This window comes from Stegodyphus dumicola, chromosome 7, assembly GCF_044657685.1.
Source record: "Stegodyphus dumicola isolate Sdum_Otavi_A_Nest chromosome 7, ASM4465768v1".
NCBI lineage: Eukaryota > Metazoa > Arthropoda > Arachnida > Araneae > Eresidae > Stegodyphus > Stegodyphus dumicola.
In genome coordinates this window covers 71,719,825-71,746,019 of record NC_140774.1, presented here as the reverse complement: position 1 = coordinate 71,746,019, position 26,195 = coordinate 71,719,825, and positions in this window count along the sequence as shown.

The following is a 26,195-nucleotide window of genomic DNA, read 5'->3' as shown; positions in this document are numbered from 1 at the left end:
GAGAAAACTTTGTTTCAGAATCTATGAAATTTTCAAATTTTTATAACAAATACACTTTTAGATGTTAAAGTTCTAAAATAATGACCGTCTAATAGGCAAAAAACTCGAGCAAAATTTGTCAAAAATTTTGAAATTATTTTTAAATTTCCATATCAGTCGCATTTTTTTTTTTTTTTTTTTTTTTTTTTTTTGTGTGTGTGTGTGTGTGTGTGTGTGTGTTCTGTTAGATGGTGCAAATAATAAACTGAGATTTTTAGTTTGTTCATTAAAAGAAGATATGTGGAAAAACTTGTTAGAACATTAAATTAAAAAATATATATATAAATCGAATTTTTAAATACCGTTTTACCACATTGTATTGTCATCTACAAACAGTGTGTATGCAAAATTTCAACTCGGTAGTTTATCACATGGATTACCAACGTCGGTATTGAATGTTGGGAGTCGATGATATTTTACAGGAGGTAAAAAATGATCATGAAGTCGACTTTGGGTCCATAACCGAATACGCACAGTTGATCTGCATAATCAAGATCGTTGAAATAATTATTAATAAAATTGATAATTCATTGTTTATTGATATAAAACTGTATTTTGTAATAAGGAAAGAAATCATAATGAATATATAAAATATACACTAAAATTATTTAATATATTTAAAAATCAATAATTTTTTAATATATAAATTTTTATAAGACAGTAAAATGCAGGAACACAAGAAAAGGTATTAAAAATACGAAGAATGCAAAATTGGAGTGGAAAACAAGAAAAAAATTGAGTATATTTGAACGAGGCGATTTAAAATATCAAATTAAGCAGTTTTATGCCAAATACATCAATGCATCAAGCGCAGCCATATCATTAATTGAAATTGTGCTTTCGCGAAATTAGAATATGTGATTTTGTTTCTGAATACCTGGTTATATTTGAAAAATTAAAAATCTTAATATTTTAAAAATAATCAAATATAAATCTAATAAATAATTTTTTCAAAATTTTTGTTCGCATACTTTATCTATAAATTATCAGTACGTTATTTATGTGCAGTTATTTCTATTATGATTATGTTGTACACCGTATATTTTAGGTAAAAATGTAAGGGGATGAAAAGACCCTTCTTTAAAAGTAGTCGAACAAAGCAGCACATATCATGAAATTTTGATTCGTAAATATGAATATTGTAGTTATTAATTATTTAATTAAATTATTAAATTATTTTATTTAATTTATTAAATAAAACTAGCATTGTTTTATTTTATTATTAATTATTCAAATGTTAATTTATTTAATTATTTAATAATTCAATATAAATAATTTAACTAACTTCCCCTCAACATTCTTTACCCAACTTTAGGACATTCGAAAATTTTCTGTATATTGTTCAGTTTGCCAAAATTCGCTTTCCGGTAACTTAGAAATTAATTTCCCCATTGTTGTATTCGTATTTTGCTAATGAACAATGATATGTGTTTTCGAAATAATTAAATTTCATTTCATTTCTAATTTCAAGTTAAATGAAATGTGTAGTTAGAATAGATAAATTTAAAGGAGTAGGATAGATTCTTTCTTTCAGATTAAAAGAAAATGCTGTCATTTCTTAAACACTGAACTTACTTTTACTTCTTCCTTGAAACTGTCAGGAATAACGCGAAGGCAATGATTCAAATGTAGATCTGAAAAAGGAATGTTTGTCAATATAGCGATAAAAACTCCAGTTCTTTGAAACAATAAGGAAAAAAAAGTCTTGAGTTCCAATAACTATATTTGTTGATAAAACCTCTAGTATTAACATATATACAATCGAAGGTTATATTCTCCCTATTAAACAACTACCTCGAATTTAATTTTCTATAATTTTAAAATTGCAGTATGTTAAAGTGGCCTTTACAGCAAAACATTTTCTTTATTTTAATAATAACTACAATTACTTTCAATATAAATCCGTAATTTCCTTTCGGTTAAGCTTCTGTATACAAACGTTTAAATTTTGAAAAGAAATTAATCTAGTTTGTCGGTATTAAATGATATGCTTATTTTCCTTCCCTTCTCATGTTTTCTATATAAATTTAAATAGATATATCTGTCAAAGAGAAGAAAGACACTTAAACACTATTTCAGAAAGTTGGGAAGTGCTTATGACCATAACTTCGATTTGATATTTAAATCCATAACCATGTGTTGTTCAGTGGAGGGTTAAAAGTCCTGATTCGGTAACTGAAAACCAGTTTTGTTTTCCTTTTCCACTGAAATTGAATAAAATGATCTTTAAGGTGCAAATAAACGTTATCCATCAGTTGAATGATAATTTACTGCTAAATGCCAAACATTTCAGGGTAATTAATCAGTTGTTAAAAATGTAAGGAAAGGTTTATATTTGAAGGAATCCAAACACTATACTAAAATTTATTGTAAAGTTGTTTTTTGCAAGGTTAGTAAGTCATTTCAGATTTCTCACATTTAAAGGATATTAAAACTAATTCGATAAAAATTGTAAGCAAGTGTGGAAAAAAAAGAAATATTTATTAAACCTATTCATATTTCGGCGTTTTTGATTAGACCCTCAATTGCTCTGGATCTGTTTAATCAGTCATATTTTAAACAGGAATTGATTTTCCTTTCCCTTTGTAATATAATTTTTCCTTTTTATTGCATAGTAATTTCATATTGCCGGAAGAGAGTGAAGCTTTGAAAAATTTTTAATGGAAAAGTTTTGAAATTTTCAGTTGTATATAAGTTTTTATAAAAAGCTTTTAAACATGTACAGCAACGAAATTTCAGTTGTAGCTTTTATCTATTTATATTACAGTTATTATCTATTATTATATTAGTTACAGATATTAACTATTATTAAGTTATTATCTAAGGTTTTTTCTCTCTTTTTTCCGCATGCCTTCGTGGTGTAACTGGAAGCACGCTGGACTTGTATTCGGAAGGTCCGGATTTCTTCAGTTTCTGACATAAAAAAAAATTCTTAAACTCTACTAGTGGCGCCCGAACTAAAAGGTGGTAGACGATAATTCGTCACCATCAGGATATGGCGACTGGTTCCCCTAAGCGCTATTTGCTGTTTAAAAGGGGGGATATATAAGGTATTTTCTCACTCGTTTTCGCATGCCTTCGTGGTGTAATTGAAAGCGTACTCGACGCGTTTTCGAAAGATCTAGGGTGTTTGAGTCTCGGCGAGGACATTACACATTTTTCTTGTCTCCTGCTTCAAAATAATTTAATGACTCTACAATCTATTCTATGTACCGAGGTTATATTCATAACATTGGTGCACAAAGACATGTTGTAACGCTGGAGAGTATGTTTGTGCTACAGAATCAACTTTTGAATCTTACTATAGCAAACACGCTACAGTACTTTCTAAACGGTCATCTGTTGTTTTGCTGATATAATTATATATAATTGTGTCTAAATTATATTTTCTTCTTTACTTTTTCTAGTTAAAAGTTTTAGTTGCATCAAATAAGAGTTTTCATAGGTTCATAATTTGAACATCTTCAAGTAAGATTTAGGATTACTTTTTGAAATTTATTTTATATTATTGCTTCACAGTCTCGGTTTTGGTCAATAAGAAAGAACGGCTTTTTTTTTAATTTTATCTATCTGACGAGCATTTAAAGTTGGATTTCATAACTACTAACAGCGGATCCGTTGTTTGCCGTTTTCACACCGTCTGGAAGCCAAAACTCCAGAATACGCCCACAGTCTCTTAAATTTTTTCCATAAAGGTGAAGAATAAGTAAGATCAGAAGATGCGAAAAGAAACAAAAGTGTTTTTTAATTCCTGAAAGATTAAGCCATATTTGAATACTAAGACACTAAAGACATTTAAAGAACACATTAATATATGCATCTCTAACAGCTTCTAGTTGTAAGTTTTTTAGCTGTTTATAGGAACTAAATTTTTTGTTTGTTGTGATCTTTCTGCTTCATTTCTGCCTCACACCCCTTCAGAAGTATATACATCTCGTTAACATCTAAAAAGATGAAAGCGCCTCAGGAAAACAGCACTTACCAAACGGTAGCTACCCAAATGCATAAAACTATACGAAAAATGCTTTTCTCGTGGTTCTTAAATTTATAGTCTACCACTGAGCTGGTGCATATAATTTAAGAATAATTCAGTAGTGGTGTAACAGCTTTAATATCGTTATTAATCTCTCATGCATTTGAAACAGATGAATATCCTGGCAATATTGAAACGCATAATGAATGTCCTGGCAATATTGAAAGGCTCGAGAGCCGCGTGCACTTTCTCGCACGAAGCATGTAATTATTTTTTTAAATAAGTTTATATACTTTTTCTTCTCTTGTTTGCATGTCGCCATTTCTTGTGTTCCATCATTGGAGTTTACTTCAAATTGTCAAAGAAGTATGACAGTGGGTGGAGTGGTTAGTCAGTTCATTTTCTTAATGGTAGCCTTGAACTTGGTATAAGCTTGAGTACCGATGCTTAAGAATCAGGAACTATCACACATTCTTGGATATTTTGTTTACATGAGTACACATGCAATTTTAGTCTCAATGGACTTTTAGTCGGGAATTTCTGTCAGTGTCACTAAGGTCTTATTTAGGAGCAGTTACTAATAAATTTGCATTTTCTGTTTGTGGTATTTCTATTTAAAGCACTGATGAAACAGTATAGTTTCATCAGAGCTCAAGGATTAATTATTGGAAGCTTCTGAGCAATGGACTTCCCCGCAAAGGGCACATTTCGCATACAAACTATTTTACTTTATTTTGAAAAGGATAGGAGTAGAAACACCTGTAAACCCTCTGCAAAAATCAAAATAAATGAATTATTTTTGCTGAAATGAATTTAAATAACACATAGATGTAAATTTACTCTTAAGTTGACAACGCCACCTACCGGCGGAGCTGGAGATATCAAGGAATGGTGCTGATGCTAGAAACAGTAAAGAAACATGCAAAAGCAAGCAGGCAATGAAGATGGGATTCAAGAATTACAGCCATGAATCTTTACAAGACGAAACATTCCAAATCACGTCCGTGGACTCTTCGTACTTATTGATCTAAGTTGAGTCTTATAAAGATCTAATTTTATTCCATGGAAACGCACAAAATCCAAGTTTCCAATCTGTCGTTTTAAACTTCTAAAACCGTGACTGCATGCCAATCTTGTAGTGATATCTGTTGCATAAAAATACATACTGTTTCTGCTTACCCAATTTCTTAACGAAGTTAGCTGGCATTCAGTAGCAGCATTCTGTGTATGTAATCTGCGTAATTCATCACAAATATTGCAGAAGTTTCGAATCACTACCGTCCCAGTTTCGCAAAGAACTTTATTTAATGCACTGCAAGTACCGTAGCGAGATACCTGAAATTTTTAATGCGTATTCGGTCATTTTCTTACAGATCATACCCAGAGGATGTCTATTATATTAACGTTGTCGTAAAGGTAGGAGATGCTAAAACGTTTTCAAAAAGGAGAAGGTGAAATGAAGAAGTTAGAAAATTACGATACATGTTATGAAAATTTTTTAAGTATTAAATTTTAAAAAATTTAGAGAAAGCGGAAAAAGAAATAATAGCAATAATAATTTTCGGGTAAAATATATACGCATAGCGCACATTCATTGGGTAAGTCTATTCTCAGATTTCCGTTGGCGTCGGTCTGTTCTCTATGGGTCATTTTGTGTATCTTACCTTTTACATTCCAGAGGTAGTTAAATTATGTAACTACTGGTTGTTTGAATTAAAATTATAAAACAGATGGCTAAATATGCCCTATGCATCGTCTCTGAAAAAGTCAGTAACAATGACATACATTTTAACATTATTATTCCTTAATATACATTTCAATTGTTATTCCTTTCACTATGAGCCATAAAAGAAACTTCATTACACGTAGTCCAAGTAAAAATTTCTGTTTATACAAGTTAATTTTTCTCAGAAAGATAATAAAGAAAACATAATTTGAAATTCATTTAACATTCAAAATATTTTATTAATTAATATAAATTTTTATTAAATAGGAATGTATGAAGAGACGTATGTGTCAATTTTTTCTAATAATTATTTATCTTCTGTGTAGACATTCGGGTCAATATCAGCAAAATCTCCTGTTACAGTTAAGATAAAAATAAATACTATATACAAAAATCACTCATTCAAGGAAACATAAAAACAAATTCAGAATCTGAAACTGCCTCCTTTCTTCTCAGATGAAACGCTTCACCTTGCTTTGAATGAGTGGTCATTGATTAGTTAATGAATAACCAAAGTAAAAGACGGCATATAACAGTGGCCGTGGAAAGAAAATCGGAGAGAGAATTCATTGTCTTGAAATAGAATTAAATTTAACAACGTTTGACAACAGCCTTGAATAGAACTGGCTTTTCTACCATTTTGTTGGATAAGCTAACTATTTCCTCTAATCTTAACGCATTTACGGATAGAATAGAAAAGAGTAACATAAATGTCATTGATGAACATATTCCAAATCGCAGTAATTATTTACTTCGGTTACTAATGGAAAAGGATATTCGAAAAGTTCGTACACTTCCTATTTTAACGTAGTTCGGAGCTTCGTAAAATTAACGTATATGTAAGGCACCATATTCTATCGATTGAACTTTCATGTAGTTTCCTTAAAGGAGAAATATATAATTTAAGAAAACCGAATCGTATACCAATTGACATAAGAACAGAACTAATAGAATTTATGGGTGTAGAACTAACTACAAAAATGAAATGATAATGTTTGATAAATGCGAAATGATACTTAAGAAAAGCTCATTGAAAAAATGAAACAATTTCACTCAAAAAAGAATAAATCCTTACGATCCAGCTTTCGACGGTTAAAAATAAGTATTTAAACGGTTTAAAATTAAATCAAATAATATTCTGTTGCCTCTGAAATTCTAATAAATTTATTCAGGCAGCAGAAACATATGAGACTAGTCTTTATTGGATAAGTTAAACAAGAAGAATCGGCGTAATATGTGCAAATGTTTTTATTGTCCTAGTCCCTTTATTTTCCCTTTATTGTCTATGTATACTAGTCTTTATTGTCCTTGAATGCATTGCTATATCACATCCCGTTTCGATCGTACTGCTATGCAATATCTAGTTTCTTAGACCATTTTAAGCAATAAAAATTTGAGCAACTACAATATGCTCTTTGGAAATGTGTACTTAATTTATATTCTTTTCTTTATTAAGGGAATCAGGTATTGTATAGTTTGATATGTATTTGCGGAAATTTGCAACTAGCTTTTCCTGAGCTTTATATAAAAGAATAACGAAAGCAGGAAATGGTCTTCTAGGTGTTTCATTTCTACGTATTAAATTGAGTCTAAAATATGCGAATTAATGTTAAGTGATAATAAATAAGCATTTAGAACATGTATGTATATAGAACAATCATGTATTACCTCTGTCTTTGTAAAGGAATGGATCTTCCATGTGATCCCTTTCTTCCGATGTTTTATTGAGATACTCCTCCCATTCGATGTTCATATCCCTGAAAAACAATTGAAACATATGTTATGGGTGGTGATAACGATCAGAGATCGCATGCATTTGTTTCACATGACGCATGAAAGGAAAATAGAGTTTAGATAACATAGCGACAACTCTCCTAAAATGTTTAAAAAGCTCAGACATTACAACGCGTATAATATCAGCCTATAAATCGTAAGATATAGAAAGAAAGAAGGAATATAAACTAAATTAATTAACATTCCAAATTGGTTGTGTACTTAAAGTTCGATTTAGCTCACAGTATCTTTTAATAAAGTTGCTTTAGGTTGGATAACGATGCTCTAAGACATATTGCTTTGCAAGTGATGGAGTATTATATATTATAGTAGTTTTCTGCAAGTTTAATTTATAATGGAATGAGCTGCTTCCAAAATATTTTCTTACTTTTCTGTAATGAAAATGCACGCCAGTTTTCATCGAGATGGTTTCCCTGAAAGCATGTCTTACAAAACACATACTTACGTATCAAAAGTTTCGACAGAATACATACCTCATCAACTTTAAATGGAGGTTAGTCATATCGTAAAAAATGTTAGGTCGTTCTACTACGCACATGAGTATGCTTAAATGATGATACAGTCTTAGAGAACTGAAAACTTGTATTATTGGACAAGAAATTTAAGTACAGTGAAACATCGGCTCACGAATTTATTTCGTTCCTGAAAGCCATTCATAAACACAAACAATTTTCCCCATAGTACTTAACGTCAAGTGGATTAATTCGTTCTTCGAACATAGGTGATTGCTTATTTAAACTTTACAACAGTATTTTGTTTTTAATACAAAATGCATAGAAATTATTAAATATAAAACAAAAAAGATAACCACAGTATTAAACAGATAAAATAATCGAAAACTTAATTTTAGTGTGCAAATAGTTGTGGACGGCTTAAATGGAAAATGTTAAGGAACAAGTTATTGTCTGGATGCGAAATTGCCTTCCATAAAAGCATCAATTATCTGCCTCTAAGCGGCACCATCTTTTATCTTTTCTTTTTTTCTAAGCGTCACTCGATTTCACTTTAATCCACTGATCATCTGCTTCACTTAACATTGCCCTGCGTGATTTGCTATTTTCAGTCATAATGTATAAGAAACAATTTTTAAAATGTTTCTTATACATTATTTTCTTCATGTTGATCACTTTATTATGATCCTGTAGTAAACAGCTCTACATCTTCGTTGTTAACTTCTTAACCCATCATTTTGCCAAGAGAAACACAATATCATATATAATAAAAAAAAAGTTTTTTTAAGCGTTTAAATGCTCTACCTGCAATCCATTCCGGCCATAAGCTTCTTCTCATATAATTCATGGTTCTGTGAATTGCTTGCTGCCAGTGAGTGTTAATTACGAGGCATAGGTTACCTCCAAACAACTTCCAAGATGATATTTTGTCAATTTGAATGCTCGTAATTCAAGACGCTGTTTTCATCCGAAGCGTTTATAGTTCAGATAATTTGTTTTTGAAGCGAGGTATTCGTGATTCTAAGTTGCACAGTCTTATATAAGGCTTTACATCGCCAAGATGGTCACTGTAGCCACTACATATCTTTTCGTTACTTATCTCTAATACTTCTAGATTACAATGAAATAAACGTAACATATTCTAGTACTGCGCAGTTAGTATATTATTCAGCGGATGCTGCTACCACGTTGAAGGAACATAATTCGAATCTCATGAAAGACACGATACTTGAGTCCGTAATTTCTATATGGAATGTGCCTAAATATGTATGAAATAGTAAGTATCATATTATATGTCACATATTATATATTATTATATCATATTATACATGTCAAGTTACCACATTCCTTAAAATTTTCTGACATGACTTGAAATCGATACATTAGTGAGTTCTGTCTGAATTTCAGAAATAAAACTGACAAGGCTCACGAATTCCATGTTACTGGTAAATAAAAAAGACGATGGAGCTAGGCAAAGGTCTTATAATGCAAGATTCATGAGCAATGACATATATACCTCTTGTCTATCTATTATTGCTCACTGGGTTGTTCGTTCAATAACTTTGGACAGGTATCATAAGACATTAGGTAATCGTTTCTACTTCCCATTCTATTGCTTCATTTTTCGAGCGAATATAATTTTTTGAAATGGGCAATAGTGGCTGTGATATGATAAGGCGATGATTCATTGTGACGTGTGACATTTCTTGAGTTAACAAAGCCCCTTTCTTTTCAGCAAAAGAACTGTAGCAATTTCTGTTTCTAACTTCGGCCTCTCCCTATTTTATTAAATGAAATGAAATACTTGCAGAATTAAGCCTAGCTCTTTTGAATGTTTAGTGATTCGGATTATTCATGCTGCAAAAGATTGGTAATATATGCTGCTTGAAAGCTGGTAGAGGCTTTTCATAAGAAATTTCATTTTCTTGTGTTTTTATGATTAGGGTTAATTTCCACATGCTATGGTACATTGAAAACTATATGTTCTATGAGTGATTATTAGGGAGAATAAAACCATCTGAATATTTGTGCATTCAATTGTTATATTTCATTATTCGTTTAACGCAGAATAAATTGGACGGAAAGCAAGATCACTTAAAATACTCTTGGTGGAGAATGGGTCTTGAGCAGTAACAATGATTTGATGTGCATTGTGGCATTAAATATGAAGTTGTATACTTTCGAAAAAATTCGTTGGATTAATTAATATTTGAAAATCAGTTTTATACAACATATTCATCTGCAGTAGCAGGAAAAATTAATGAGCCAGTTATATAATACTTATAATAAATGTATGGTCATTCAGACTATTTTACATAACACGCACTTTATTCTACAATTTCTTCCAGATTTTGAGATCATGAAATGATTTTCCCATTTTAGCGCGCATCTGCTTCTTTCAGCTTTTATGATTTTGGTTAAGGAAATGGTCGTTACAGAAGAGTTTATTATATTTTAAATATGAAGACTAAAGATATAATTTGTAAAATTAATGAGTACAATAATGGTTAAAATACTCTAATGAATTTAGGAAAATTCGATAAAGACGGGAAGTCAGAATGACCATGCCATAAAAAATAAATAATTTTTTTAACCTGATGAATATTATACATCTTTAATAATTAAATAAAAATATTTTATTTCATTAATCTAATTTTACTAATTAATTTTTACTAATTTTACGTTTCATTAATCATTTTTAAATTATATAATATTCCGTTTTAAAAATAAGGGGTATAGTGTTTCATGCTTATACAAATGAGAACATGTGAAGTAAATCTAAATTTTGCTGTTATTCTTTCTTTAGAAAACATGTTATTCCCCAAAACATGATGGAAAAGCGATCGTGACACTGACAACTCGTGAGCGCGTTCTTATAAAATGGCATCAGAGGTTGTTTGTACATTCTCAGTTGTGATTTCTTGCGTAGCGACCAGCTTCTCGTACGGCTTCCCTCTCCATGACTTAAATCTGTAAGTACTGCATCAATATATTCTATTTTGAATCATTTCATTTACCATAAGAAAGTTTCATTTAAGACGAAATAAAATATAACACTAAAAATTAAATTAATTTCGCTTATAAGAATCACAAGAAAATGAAATTTATGACCTTCCGCCAATAGTTAACAGCACATCTAAGCTCCTACCCTTCTCGACAAAAATCGAATGGCACGTGGTTCAAAAGAAGTAAAATGATGTAGCATGTAAATGTCTGTTTACTTAAGACCACAAAAACATTTTTACTCAAGCTTTAAAGGTAAAAATACCGGAAATATCTTGTATTATTCAAACATTTAGATATGAAATCAGTCAGATTTGCTCCGGGCTTCTTTCATGTTCATTTTCATACCTTAATGTCTTGTCGGAAATGCTCGCATCTCGACCGACAATAGCTGACGTAGATTCCTATTGCTTCTGTCTTCAACAAACACGTATGAAAAATTAAAGCTTTATTAGCATGGTCAGGAACAATTAACATATATATCATGAAACAATCGCTCTTGCATCCGTGCAGTAACAAGTATTAGAGATAGAATCAGCCTATCTCTTCAGTCTTCTTTTTCTTCAATATCTTTTAAAGTCTTTAACACCTTTTTCCTAACATGACTGTTCTTGTCACACCTCTCTCGCGATGTGCATCATACGAGTGCTCGTGTCAACACATTCAAGGAGAAACAGAAAAGCGTAGGGTACTCTACTTGACAGAGCCATTTATTCTTCAACTATGTCACAGCCATTTACTTAACCCATAGCCTGCCGTAATCCCCATTTAAAGATTTCCTAAGTACCGAGGTTGTACTTCTTAACAATTGATATATTGAGGTATGAAATGTTTATTATAATTTCAGTTGGGTTTTTCCCCCTCCTAAATTAGCGGTAAATCACAATTCATTTTATACTTTTGTGATTTCTTACGTTTTATTACAAAAGGAAAACAAAGAAAAATGAGTCGTCGCAACATAAGGAGTTAATCAAACAATAAAGTGTTAAACACCGTATAAGATATTTTATCAAATGGGCGCAAAAATAGTAACACATTGATTTAAAATGCCAATAAATATGCGACTTACAAAACTAATAAAGCAGTAAACTAAAACACTGCAACAGTAAAATTATGAATGTAGACATATTCACGGAACTTTTGCTTAGGCCATAAGTAGAATTAATTTCGAAAAGAATTAAACTTGTTTCGAATGGCACAGCTCATCGAGTCAGAGACTGTAGAATCAGCGAAGCAGAAACGAGGAAGCTGCATTCTTAACTTCATCCCCTTGAAATGAAACATAGACTTGATTCTGCAGAAATACTCTTTATTACGTAACATATGTTACTTTTCCCAGTTGAATATTTGATATTGCTTGTACCCTGTGTTGTGTTTCTTTCTCACAGCTAATAAAATAAATATGTTTCTACGTTTTAATTGTGTATTAAATATTTCCAGTTTAGATTACCCTTTAATTAGGTAAGGAACATTGATCGTCTGGTATTATCTACCTATCGTTAACTGCGTTTAAATCTTAACCAAGTGTCCTGTGCGTTCCTGTAACGTATCGTTAAGTTCCAGTTTAAGAAATTATCAAATTAGTGACTTTAGTAAATTACAAATTTTGGTCACGTGACAGCATTTGATCAAATGTTTCAGAGGCTGATTTTATGAGCTTTTTAGAAATGGATTTTCAATTTCAAAATTATTTTTTCGTAGCTGAACTAAATAATATAAAATGACTCATTTCTTACGTTTAAAATTACCGAATATATTATTACTTAAAATTTGGAAGCTCATATACTTCGAAAGAATACTTATGATTTCGAATATAGATGTTTAAGGAACATTTTATATTAGATAAATATTAATACCAACATCTGGGTTTCAAATTTCCATACCTACAAACACAGAAGTTCGAAATTTTGTACCTCATGAATTAAAATTTTATATGACCACAAAAATCGAATATTCCGCTTTTGGAAAAAATAGTTCTATTAATTTTGGCTATTTTTTAGGCACAAAATTCTTGTACCGTGGAAATTGTATTTTTTTTTTTCTGAATCATTTTACTGAGTATAAAAGTAAGTTACTCACTAGAACTTCTTGATATATAAAAACACGTATACAATTTGAATTTCGCATATTTTTGCAGAAAGAGTCACGTGATTAAAAAGGTCGCAGTCTTAAAACTATTAATTCATTTTTTAATTTGAACCTTATAACTACGATCTGCCACTCAAAATTTTATTTCGAGGATCGTTTTGTAGCAACTTATTAGCTTTCCTTACTTCATCAAAAACTCTTCATTTTATAGACGTTAAAGAAGGTAAAACTACCATTTATAATGCCTTTTAAAATTTATCTTTTGTGGTTACTACATGATTTCATTGTGCGGACTACTTTTGAAATTAAATATTTCGGTTAATTTTTGCTATACGCGAATCAAACATTTTGATGTTATTATTTCATAACAAGTATAAAACTTTCCCAAATATAAGTATAGGAACCAGAAGACCGCATTAAAAGTTAGATCTCGTTATTTTTCGGAAATTAATTCTTCTTTAAATTTGACATTGCCACAATATGAACATTTTTATCATTTAAAACGCACTTCTGTAACTGGAAGTAAAGATTTATATTTTCAATAAACGGACTGCTGAGGGAAATGTTTATTGCAAAACATGTTCGCAAATGACTTATCGAAATAAATGTGCAAGTATGTTTCGAAAAATGAAGTCATTTTGTTTACTAAATTAAGTAGCCATATCTCCACGTGGCGCTACTTTACGATGATAAAACGTCATAAAATAATTTTATTCTACCATAAAGCTATGTCTTTAAACTCATTTTAAGTATAAGATTTTATGTTCTTTAGTTTCAATTTATGGGAGGCTAATTTTTAAACTAGTAACCATATCGTAACGAAGTATTAAACTAAAATCTGCATATCAAAATTGGGTTGAATTTTTTTTAATCTTACGATTTTTGTAATTAATTTTTTTAAACTTTTTTTTAACTTTAATAGCAAACTGTTCAAGATTTGTACTTGCAGTTTTATTTTATAGCTTTTTTTTGTGTATTTAGTCTTCTCTCCTTTCCAAAAATCAAAGCCAACAAACAACAAGTCATATTTTGCCATTTTGCCTATTGTTAATATTGGAATTTAGCATTAGAATTTTGTGCCTATAAGTAATTTTATTATATTTAAATAATCTTATTATTTTCCTTATTTCTTAATAACCCTTATTATGTTTTGGCAAAATCATAAAGGGTGAAGTACTTTTAAATTATGTAAATCATATTTATCAGTTTACAAAATTTATGCATATATGAGGATATATTTTTTATCATATTACGTAAGGCAGAACTGAACGCAAGTAATAAACACGATCTTAGAATCTTGCGTGCTGAGCATTTTGCAGTGTTCACCCTCTCGTAGGGAAAAATAAAAACTTTCAAACACTTTTTAGAAAGAAATTTCCGTTTTCTGTATAATGGAAAAACTCCTTTTTTAGAGTTTCATATACATATACGAATCATGTATAAATTAGAGCATTCAAAAAGAGCGAATTAAATAATACTTACTGTAAGGCATAATTTAGCTCCTTACCCTTTGAACTGGAACTCTGACCCTAAAAATTAACGCACAGTGGAAGTATATAAGAGAATATGTCTTTTCTGAATATTATTAATTATTAAAGAATATGTGAAGGAAAAACAAGCTACCTCAATTATTTATATTTTTAATTAAAAGCTTTTTTAAGCTGAATAATTTTAATTTTATCTGAATAATCTATCGTTACCACAGACGGCTTCAGAAAAACACAACACAGAACAGGATTGTCTAAAGGATTTGTCTTCATTAAACATTTCTTTCTTTTATTACTTTGTAGGGTTTATATTTATTTTAACTAACAGTTATTTTAAGTTTAAACTATCTTTCCTGTGAAGCCTTACTTTCCTCTGGAATTGCCAATGCCAGAGTATGTACATTTTAGTAGAACGCGCAAGGATTCAAATTATCAGCGGAAGTATTCTGAGTTAAATAGAAAGGAAACGAGTTCGAAGTGCGCTTTTTTGCTTCACGAGTGTGGAAGTGGCTAGTTAGAAATTGAAGAACCACGCGTTTCGGCCTGTGTGCTTGCCTCGGCAAATTGTTAATCTTTCAACGTAATATTCAGAGTTTGCTGAATTATCAGCGGTATTGTAAAACGCGGTGAGGTTAGTTACGTTTAGAGAGCCTCGTAGTTAGTTACTTGTTAGTATCTCTTTTTAGTTTCTTATTTTTATTTTAGCGCCGGGTCGGCGTAGTTTGTGAGCGTCAAGAGCACGCAATTGTAATTTCTAAAGTTGAATAAAAAGGGACTTAAACCCTTCTCAAGACTCTGTCTAATTTCCAGTTTTCTGCAGTCACCACTTTGTTGCGTGCAGGTTGGAAGCGAGCAACTTTAAAACTTTTCACCTAATCTAATTAATTAGCTTTGCTTATCTAGTTTTGCTGTTTGCATTAAAATAATCCGTAATCAATATCATTTAAAAATTGTCAAATAATGTTTATCTTCTTCTATAAAATATCCGCTATTGCAAACTCAATTCGCTAAGAGGATGAACAAAGAAACGAGTGCGAGAAATCCGGGGCAAGGCAGCATGATGATTTCGGTGATTCGAAAGCTCCAAATTGTTTCTAGATCGAAGCAACAAATACATAAATTCTTTCACTTAAGTGGCAAAAACGACTTACATATTTGGATGAGTTAGGTCTTCAGTTGTAAAGAATTTTAAGCATGGTTATGATAATGTTTTGAGATGCAAAATTTAATCTTAATTTTTCCTTGATTTGAAATGAAAATTCTCAGACATTTCGCGGGATAATCTGATGCGGGTCTCTCTACGCATGGAGTTGGTATTCTGCTTTCTACCTGAGAAAAACTATTCTGATCGTTTCTTTTTAAAATAAAAAGAAGAAATTTTAGCAGCAAGTTTATACAATTATAGAAATTTAAGGTTTTGCATTTCTTTTACATCTTTAATACTAATCGCTGTAAATAGCTATCCTGTAATTTTGCTTAATCATAAAATTAATTTTCCCACCAGTATACTTTGTCTATTAAAACTGCATCTTTTAAAAGCGTTTGTGGATACTACATATAAATTTACAGAATGCCTTACTGTTCAGCATCTCATGAAGCAAAAACAATGGAATTGGGTGATTTATTAAAGTCGCAGTTCTTTTCGCAACAAGCGTGCATGCCAAGTCACAAACACGTCTGCATCTTAGAGAATATATTTATGACAATCACGATATTTTATCGCGGGTCTCTTTCGAATGTTCATTCAGCAGCAGGTTTCTGTAGAAATGTTGCGTCATTAATAATTATTAATTGCGGAAGTTGTATATTGTAGACCTTATTTTAAAGATTTCTTTCATGTCTAATGTTTTATATTACTGTGTGCGTACGGGTTTGCAATAAATTGAATGCACACAGAATGGATGATAGCTTCATAAAATTTATTTTACTAAAAGAAACACTTCACAGTTTTGGAACTTTCCACAAAACTACTTGCACAACTCTTCACAGTATCACAGAGTAGAATCGGTAATTCACTAAAAACGTTAAACACAACGCTAGACAAACTTCAATAACTACATTCAGCTCTGAACCACTCAAAAGCTTTTGCTCTCTCCGGTCTTATACAGTTTTCTCCCACCCGCTGAAAAATCTCTACTTCTTCTTGAAATTGCTGGAAGGTATACGAGGACCAGGTACGGCTGCAGTTGCATACATAGATTAGTTACAGTTATTCAGTTACAATATCCATTACTGTTATACAGGGGCCGGACCAAAATGTCTCTAAATGGTCGCCATGTTTTTCCACTTTTGGCGATTTCTCGCCAAAGTCGGCGACAAAAATTAGTGGCCAAAACCGTTTCTAGGTTGGCGACATCTCACCAATTTAACGAGTAGAGCCACGTTCTCAATTTTAAATAGGCTTGCCCTGTATTCTTACTTTTTTGGCAAAGCATCGCCTCCTTAAATTTTCATGTTACTTTATACGAAAAAATACTCCAATTTCACATATAATTTCAATAAAATGTTTTATATATATACAAAATTCGTACCAATGTTATATGATTAAATATTCAGGTACTCACCAAATCTTCGCTGTTTTTAGAAAAGGGACAAGAAGTGGCTCTATCTGAAATAATTCGAAAAGAAGTATGTAAGTTAAACTAAAAAATAAAGTAAACACACAAAGCTTTAATAAAATAGACAAAAAAAGTTTTACAAGGCCATCTTCGTAAGAAAGCTAAATATTGATATGATAAACTGAAAAAACAGAAAAATGTGTACCAACACTTAACGCTGCACCGGGAATTCTAAACGTAAACTGCTATGGTGCTTCTTAATTTTTTGTAATTTTGCTGTTGAATTTTACATGGAGTAAATGCAAAGAAAAGGATGCTTAATAATAAAGCTTAAAAAAAAAAAAAAAAAAAAAAAAAAAAAAAGCGGATTAGCAGGAGTGGTGCAACAGCAGACTGGTTATTAGACTGAGAGCTGAGCGAGAGCGTAAAAAAACCTTAAAAAATTCTTTTGGGCGGCCATTTAAGTCCTAAACCTTTCACGTGTTTAGTGTGTAAGGTATTTCTCTTGCCTTTCTAGCGTGCCTTCGTGGTGTAATGGTCAGCACACTGAGCCGGCGTTTCAGAAGTCGGTGGTTCGATTCCCGGCGAAGGCGGTTACTAATTTTTCAACTCTCCTGCTTCCGAAAAATACCTAATGTCTTTACAAGTGTAAGTTTGTACTCTTTTGCTTATATATATTTTTGTCTTTTTGTTTCTTTTCCCCCACAATACGATTTCCCACTGGCGGGAGACATTCAATGCCGCATGGCTCGACGTAGAACGAATGTCATCTTGGTGGTGACTGTTATCGCAAAATGCTTCTTTTTCTAATACATGTCTTGCAACAAATCTTCTTGAGTTGAAATTCTTAAACTCTCACTCTCTGTCTGATTTTTAGCAGAGTCACGCGTTTCAGAATATGAGCTAGTATAGCAAATTATATTTACTGATTTACTTATTTATATAGATATTTATCAAACATACTCTAAAAAATTTGATTATGTGAAAAAAAATAAACAAAGCAGATACTGCGTGCGCACGTTCAGAACTGAATACGTTGAAAATATAAAGATATTGATCTTCTAAAAAGGTTTTAACATGAGGTGTCCAGATCACGTTTCTTTCATTACCTATCTTTGTATGAGAGAATTTTTCTCTCCTATGAATTATATAACATACAAAAGATTTTTAATCTTTCATAACAAATTAATATTAATGAGAAAAGAATGGTAATAAGGAATACGAGGCATGCGCAGGGAAGTGAATAGAGTAAGTAGCTTTGCTATTTAGGTGGTTAGGAACATCTCGACATTTGTTCAGTAATGGAATTTTTTTATACAATTTTTCCAGTAATATAATAACAGAATTAATTGATTTGTGATTTGACACATGGTATTAGAACTTATAAGTGTAGTATAAGCAGTATAGAAATATAATTAAACAGACAGGAAAAAAAATCATCATTAACTTTTACATGGAAATAACTCTCCAAACGAATACTCGCAAAAGATACGCGCTGTTTCTAATGATTCTAAAGTTTCATTGATAACAAGAGAAAATCCGCCAACGATGAAGTCAATTGCAAAGTCTTTAAATATGATATACCTGTTGCAACAATAAACTAAGATTTTTCAACTTAAAAATTGTAAAAAATACAATGTTTATCAGCTTTTGTCGAGGCATGTGGCTCAACCCAGAACAATTTGTAAAACTCTGTATGAAAACTATTTGGCAGGAGATAAATGGAAATACATCATGACCCTTAATGAAACATGCGTTTACCTAAATGACTGCAACAAAAAACATGGTCTATTTATTGTCGAAAAGGAAAAAGAAAAAATGGGCAAAACTGGTTTCGTCAATGCAAAGAAAGTTTCGGTAAGGGGTTTATGACTATCGAAGGATTCTTTTACGAGGGCAAATTTAAAATAAGAAGAGTGGGGAAAATGTTAAAATCAGTTCAATATACTATCAAGAGAACGTTTTACATCCGATATTTACAGAACAAATTTTACTTTTTTATCCCAATGATTTCAAACAGTGAAATTTCATCAAGACAAAGTAGCAAGTCATACTTTGAAAAGTACTCTTCCATTCCATGAAAAAATGAAGATCGATACACAAGTATTGCATATACCTTTCAGCGTATTCCTACGAACCTTTTAAAAATATTTCTGCAAAGTATCCTGACCTTTCACCTATGAAATACCGTGCCTCTGGTCTCTTTGAAAGAACTCTTTACTAAGTGCAAACCCACCACGATTGATGGTCTCTAAAACATAATGGGTGAGGTATGGAAATCAATACCCCTGGAAATTTTACGAAAAACTCTTTTAACATGAAAATCACGATGCAGACTTGTCGCGAAACATGGCTATCAGATTAAGCATTTAAAAAATACTCTTCACATTTTTAACATTAATTAAACGACCTCAAAATCGTTCTAAAAGAATTTAAAACACCCTGCGTAATACTGTTACTTCTAATTTTCACTTTGATCCTACTGTATTCTTCCTTATTAAGCCAACTTAAACTGAACTCATACTCTTCGTTGTTGCGTTTTAGATCACAAAATGTATAATTTGTTTCTTATTTTTGTTGATAACAAGAATAATTCAAATTAAGAACATATTTTATCAAAGTTTTTTTTTTCCGATGGTAAGTTTGTTAAATGCGTATTCTATTTTCTAGAAACAACTTTAGAAGAAAGGGTTAAAATCCATTAAATGTATGAACAATTTACAACAATTTACATTTTTCTTACTGACCGTGAATTGCTTCCGGAATCTCGTGCTTGTTGCCACAATCCAGAGACTGATGGGCACAAGGAGTATCTTCTTTTGCACGCAAATTATGTTTACACTTTTCTGTTGTCCCGCTAAGTTCTTCCATAGTTTTAAGATTTCCCTAAGAGAAGGAGTGCAATTTGTAATATCATTAAAAATATCCATTCTTTTAAATGATCGATCGTAAGTCATAAAGTGAAATCAAGATTTAGAAATATATGTATTCAACTTCAGTATGCTTTTATTTCCAATGTAAAAAAAAATTAATGAAATTTTAGAGACAATCATATATAAGCAAAATCAATGTCTAATGATAGCTAAATCGTACGTATTTCTAACTTCAAATTGTATATTATGTGTTGCATATTTTAGCCAATCATTTTTAGGCTGGATTTATTTTATGCTCTTAACAGGTTTTTAGTTACAATAGTGGCTTTGGTCTTAGGCATCAGTACTCAGAGCTGTTTAAACAAGATTTATAAATTACACTCATGTCCATAAATTAACGATTATGCAAGATCAGGCAAAGGAAGAGTTAGAAGCAAAACAAATTTGACTTATTTGTAAAGCTTATTTATTAAACAAAAGGTAAAGAGCAAAAAAAGATGCTATATGTTTGATATATTAAAAAAATTAGCGATCTTTTCTTCCTGGAGCAAATTACAAAAAAAAAAAAAAAACTACTTACAGAAAACCAATATTACATGGTTGGTATGATTGTTAATACATTGTATGTCTCCCAGACGATGCAATACAGTCCGTACAATGCCTAGGCATGCTGAGTATCAAATTATCGATCTGATCTTGGGGGATATTACACCACTCAAAAAGCATTGCTCTCCGAAGTTCCGGCAGACATGTAGGAGGAGGTTGACGGGCTGCAACTCGTCGGCCAAGCATGTCCTACACGTGCTCTACTGGATTCAAGTCCGGTGAGAATGATGGCCAGTCCATACGGGTGATATCCTCCGATTGAAGGCATTCGCTTACGATGTCTGCACGGGGAGGACGGGCGTTATCATCTATAAACACAAATTGTGCGCCCATGGCGCCCCGAAACAAACGTACATGTTGTTCCAGAATGACGTCATGATTCCAGTTTGAACATGCAGGTCAGTTCTGGAACCCAGAATAATTCCACCCCAAACGAGCACTCCTGCACCACCGTAACGGTGTCGTTCAATGATGTTTTCTTGGTGGTAACGGGTACCTGGAGCTCTCCATATGAAAGTCCGGTGAGAATCAGACTGCAAGCTAAACCTGAACGCGTCGGAAAACATCACACAAGCCCACTGTTGCGGTGTCCACAATGCATGCTCTCTACTCCAGGCTATCCGCAGGCGACAGTGAGTTGCAGTAAGTGGAACGCATCTGACAGGTCTACGAGCATATAGACCAATCTGTCCTAAGCGTCTGTACACGGTCTTCCTTGAAATTGTCGTACCAGTGACTGAAGAGAGATGACGAGACAGGTCTGACGCTGTGCTCCGCCTGTTTCTTTTGGCAGTAACTGCCAAATACCGGTCCTCATTCGGCGTTGTAACTCTGGGGCGACCTGTGCTGTAACGTCTATTCACATTACCGTCACCTTGTAATCGTTGCCAAAGCCTGGAAATGACACTCTGGGCAATTCCAAGTTCGTCTGATACTTTCAGTTGGGTACGCCCACATTCCAGACGGCCGATAATTCTACCACATAAAAAATCATCCAAATGCGTCCTTTGTGTCATAACTATTCGGTTATTGCACTGAAATGCTTACAAAGCGCCTGCGAACAATTTTACTTCTTTGCCTGTATTCCTTATATATCACTCTCTTACACTCTCGTCATTGTGACGTACCATCGGTGTCATTTGGTTACTTCCTGAAATTTGCATATGATTCTTGAATATGTGTGTATTGATTTTACAGGTGATATATTTATTTTAGAGTTCGATTTCCGTATATGAGTGTATATGAGTGTATATGAGTATCCTAAAATATACAGTGTGTATGTAAATTATTCTCTAAATGTAATGCACCAGTTTACTTTAATTGCAAACGGAATATTATTAAAAAAAACCTTATCCTTTTATTATTTTATAAAAAATTATTAAAAATTATTATTTATTTTATTTTTTTATTAAAAAAACAGTCATTGTCTCAAAGAGGTTTTCCTAGTGAATACATTTCTCCTTTCTAAAAAACTTCTACATAAATAAACAACTGAAACTACTACTCAACTGGGTAAATGTTTTTAGTGCTCCCACAGGGAACCGCATATAATTCTGTTACTCTCACATATGACCGTGCAATTGGCTTTTTAGCCCAAATGGATGTTAGCCCAGAAGGGCTATTAGTTTCGAAACGGCATTTTTTGTTGAATCATCACAAACAGGGTTATAGATAATACAACAAATCCCAAATTCCAAATTTGGGCTTCCAGGTGTCCGTATTCGAGAGAAGGACTATGTTATTCAGAATTTGAAGTTATATGTTGCAGTATCACTTTTCAAATTGTTGCCACCAAATATTATCCCACTGTGTTATATTTAAATAAACTAAATGACGAAAAATATGCATGAATGTATGTATGTTTCTCGCACTGTGAAAAAACAGCGGTACCTAAAGTCGTCAACTTTTGAATAACATAGTCTTCCATCCACACATGGCTACCTGGAAGCCGGAATTTGGAATTTGTTTAATAATCTAGTTCATATTTTGTAAACCTATAACGAATTTTTGATTCAAAAGCTCAACAATTTCAAAGTGAGCAGTGACAACGCTCTAGAGAATAAGATAATTTTATCTCCAGCGCCCGCAAGACTGTGTAGCGGAAATTATAAAGCTTTGCTGTTTCCAAAATTTTTAGCCCAACTGCTTTCGAAAAGTGTATGTGTCTGTAAATGAAAAATGTCGATGCGTACACCCCATGACTTCCTTGTACGGAATATTAAATTATGCGCATTTTTCCTGCATTTCATTTAAACTTATTTTATTAGACATATATTTCTCATTCAGTTAATTCAGCTCTCACTTTGCGACAAGGGAAAAATACATAAAAACTCAAAATATCTATATTAAAAATTGAAAGATATAGAAAAACATAAAATATCAAATACAGTTCAAACAACTAAACTTTTTTTACAATTTAAATTACAGTTTCTGCGCAAAAACAAGCAATTTGGCCAGCGGGAAAGTAAGTATATTTTTCGGTGCACAAAACTGAAAGCTTACTTTTGGTCTCACTCGGCAAAAAGACACTTAAGGCGTAGAATCTGACTTAATTTGTTGTGGACACTGAGTCAATATATGGGATACTTTAATAACTTTAATGATAATTCCAGTATGGATTAATCATAATTTTAATTAAGCATAATTTAATTCGCAATAATAAAAGAAGACGTTATTTTTTTGTTGCGAAGCTTACTTTCTTTATATTGGCAAGAAATCTACTATTCTGCTAAGTTTCAAATGTAAGCAAGTATGGCTGCTATGGTAAAAAATTAGGCTTAACGGCACTTAAACTATTTTTAAATTGTTGATAATTTTGCAACTATAACATGCAGGTTAACTAAAGGCATAAAAACCTTAACTGGAAGATAAGAACAACATAATTCAATCATTTTTAAAGCGAAAAATACACAGTTTATAAATATATAAGAATAAAGAAACTGAGCTCACTAAGCCGAGTAACAGAGTGGATATATACATATGTATATACATACATTGCCGCCCAGTCGGTATGGTGGTCAGGGAAGCTGACTGCGATGCCGAAGGGCCTGGGTTCGAATCCCAGAGAAGGCATGGTTGTAACTGTCCGTCCCTTCATAGGAAAGGCGATAGTGGCCCACCTATTAGGTGCCTCCATAACAAAGAGACCACCACATCCGGCCTTGTAATAGATTAATGGACTGGGTTACATTTGTAACTGTCAACAATCTGCCATTTCAATATATATATATACTTTTGGTGCGCCCGATTGCAACTAAAAAGGGAGGTGCACATGTACATGTCATAGCAGTCCCACACACAAAATGTCAACTTTCTAAGGCGTTTTTGAGTTGTGCGACATACATACATAAATACGTACGCACGCATGTACGTACGTATAGTCCCCCGAAAAACAACTCTGTTTTAAATCAGTTTTATAATTCGTTTAGGGAAAAAGAGTCCTTTATTCTGTCTTTACGTACAGATGTCACTCAAAAACATCGTTAATTTGCATTTGATAGGGGTCAAAATGTATATTTTTGTTGAACTATGGTTCCTGGAATTTTTCATGACTACAGTACTTCCTTTACTTCGTACAAGGAAGTAAAAAGGTCCGTTTAGGCGTAATATAAAATCTGAAAGCTTTCAGATTTATTTATTAGCCCAAATGGGCGTCAGCCCAGAAGGACTATTAATTTCATTTTTGAGATTTTGCGTTGATTCATTATAAAAGTATGAATCACTTTTCAAATTTTTGCCACCGAATATTAGAGCTCTGCATTATATTTAAAGAAATTAAATTGGGAAGAATCTGCACGAATGTATGTATGTGTTTCGCTGTGTGACAAAAAAACGGTGCCTAGATACATCAAATTTTGAATAACGTATTCCTCCACTCGAATATGGGCATCTGGAAGCCCAGATTTGGAATTTGAAATTTGTTTTATTACCTATTTCATATTTTGTAAAACTCAACAATTTCGAAGCATTCCATTAACATTAACATCGCGTGCATCTTCAAACACGCATATTTTATGCGCGAGGTTTCTTTACATTTCTTGCTGGTATTGTGCTGGTAGCGTACCGTCTTTTTCTGAAAATAAGACATCCTCCGAAAATAAGCCCTATCGTGATTTTCGGAACTTTTTGTAAAATAAGACATCCTCCGAAAATAAGCCCTATCGCGATTTTCGGAACTTTTTGTAAAATAAGACATCCCCAGCTAATGCCCTTATTTTTACTTTATATAAAGCTTTTTCTTGGCAATTAAAGATTACATTTACATTGTAATAGATTGCAATAGATTTGAGGTTGGGTGCAGGAAGTAGAAGTTGGGTTGGGTGCAAAGGGAAAAATATCTGCTCTAAGGACTACACCAGTCTTTGTGTTTTATGTTGCCCCTTAGGGGGTCGTTAATCACCATCCTTCAGTGTGACAGGTCCGCTGTTCAATCTGATTTGAACAGAACTTCTAAATAGGCTTTCACGGATGGTGAAAGTGGGAAAGAGATACTCTGAGCCCAGTTTTAGACACAAAATGTTTAGCTTTGGATGTGAAAAATGGAACGAAATGTTTGCAATTTTCCTAACGGCGAACTGGTTAAAAATACAACATAAGGCAGCAGTCTACATTGAGCGACAGTGCAGGTATACAACGTTCGTTCATTTCAGTCTTGTAAGTCTGATTATTTCCTCATACGTAATTTTATTTAAAAATAAACTGAATAATTTTTAACCGCAGTTAAAATGAGTACAAAACGAAAGAGCTATTCAGTCGAGTACAAAAAGGGAATCGTGGAAGACTCCAGGGGTGTAAATCTTGTAGCATTCTGTAAAGAGAAGATGCTGGATCTCCGTATGGTTCGTAAATGGCGTGCAGACTACGATTACCTGTGTCAACTGGTGGACTAAGGAAACGAGAAAAAACGCAGAGTTGGATCAGGTCGGCAGCCGTTATTTTCTGAGTTGGAAGACTGCATCGGGGAATGGATTGCAGGCAGGAGAGCAATGGCTTTGGTTGTGCGCAGGGCTGATATTCAAAAATTTGCCCTTGAAACAGCAATTGAATTTGATTATATCCACAGAAGAATTTAAAGCATCCTCACACTGGTTGGACAACTTCCTTAAACGATATGAACTGTCTCTAAGGAGATCAACAACATTGTTTAAGCTGGAAGACAATGAAGTTGTTAAGCGTACACTTGCGTTTAAGCTTTTTGTTGATGGCATCGATTTTTCGAAATACCAACTCTCCAACATGATTGCTATGGATGAAACCGCGGTATTACTCGTACTAGGCCAAGGAGCTCAAACGACAGTTCACCACAAGGCTTCTTCGTCAATTTACGTTCCTTCTACCGGTTACGATAGTGCACGTGTTACCTGTATTTTGGCGATTCGTCTAGATGGCAAGAAAGTATCGCCATTTTTAATCACTAAAGGTAAAAAAGACCAGATTCAACATGTTTCAGGAATTTATGTCATTAAAAGTGAAAAAGCCTGTTGCACCCAAGCAGTTATAAGAAAGTGGGTTGATTTTATGCTCCCAAAACTGTTAAGGGGTCAGAATATAGGTTTACTAGTTTGGGATTCAGCCAGTACTCACCACGCTAAAGACA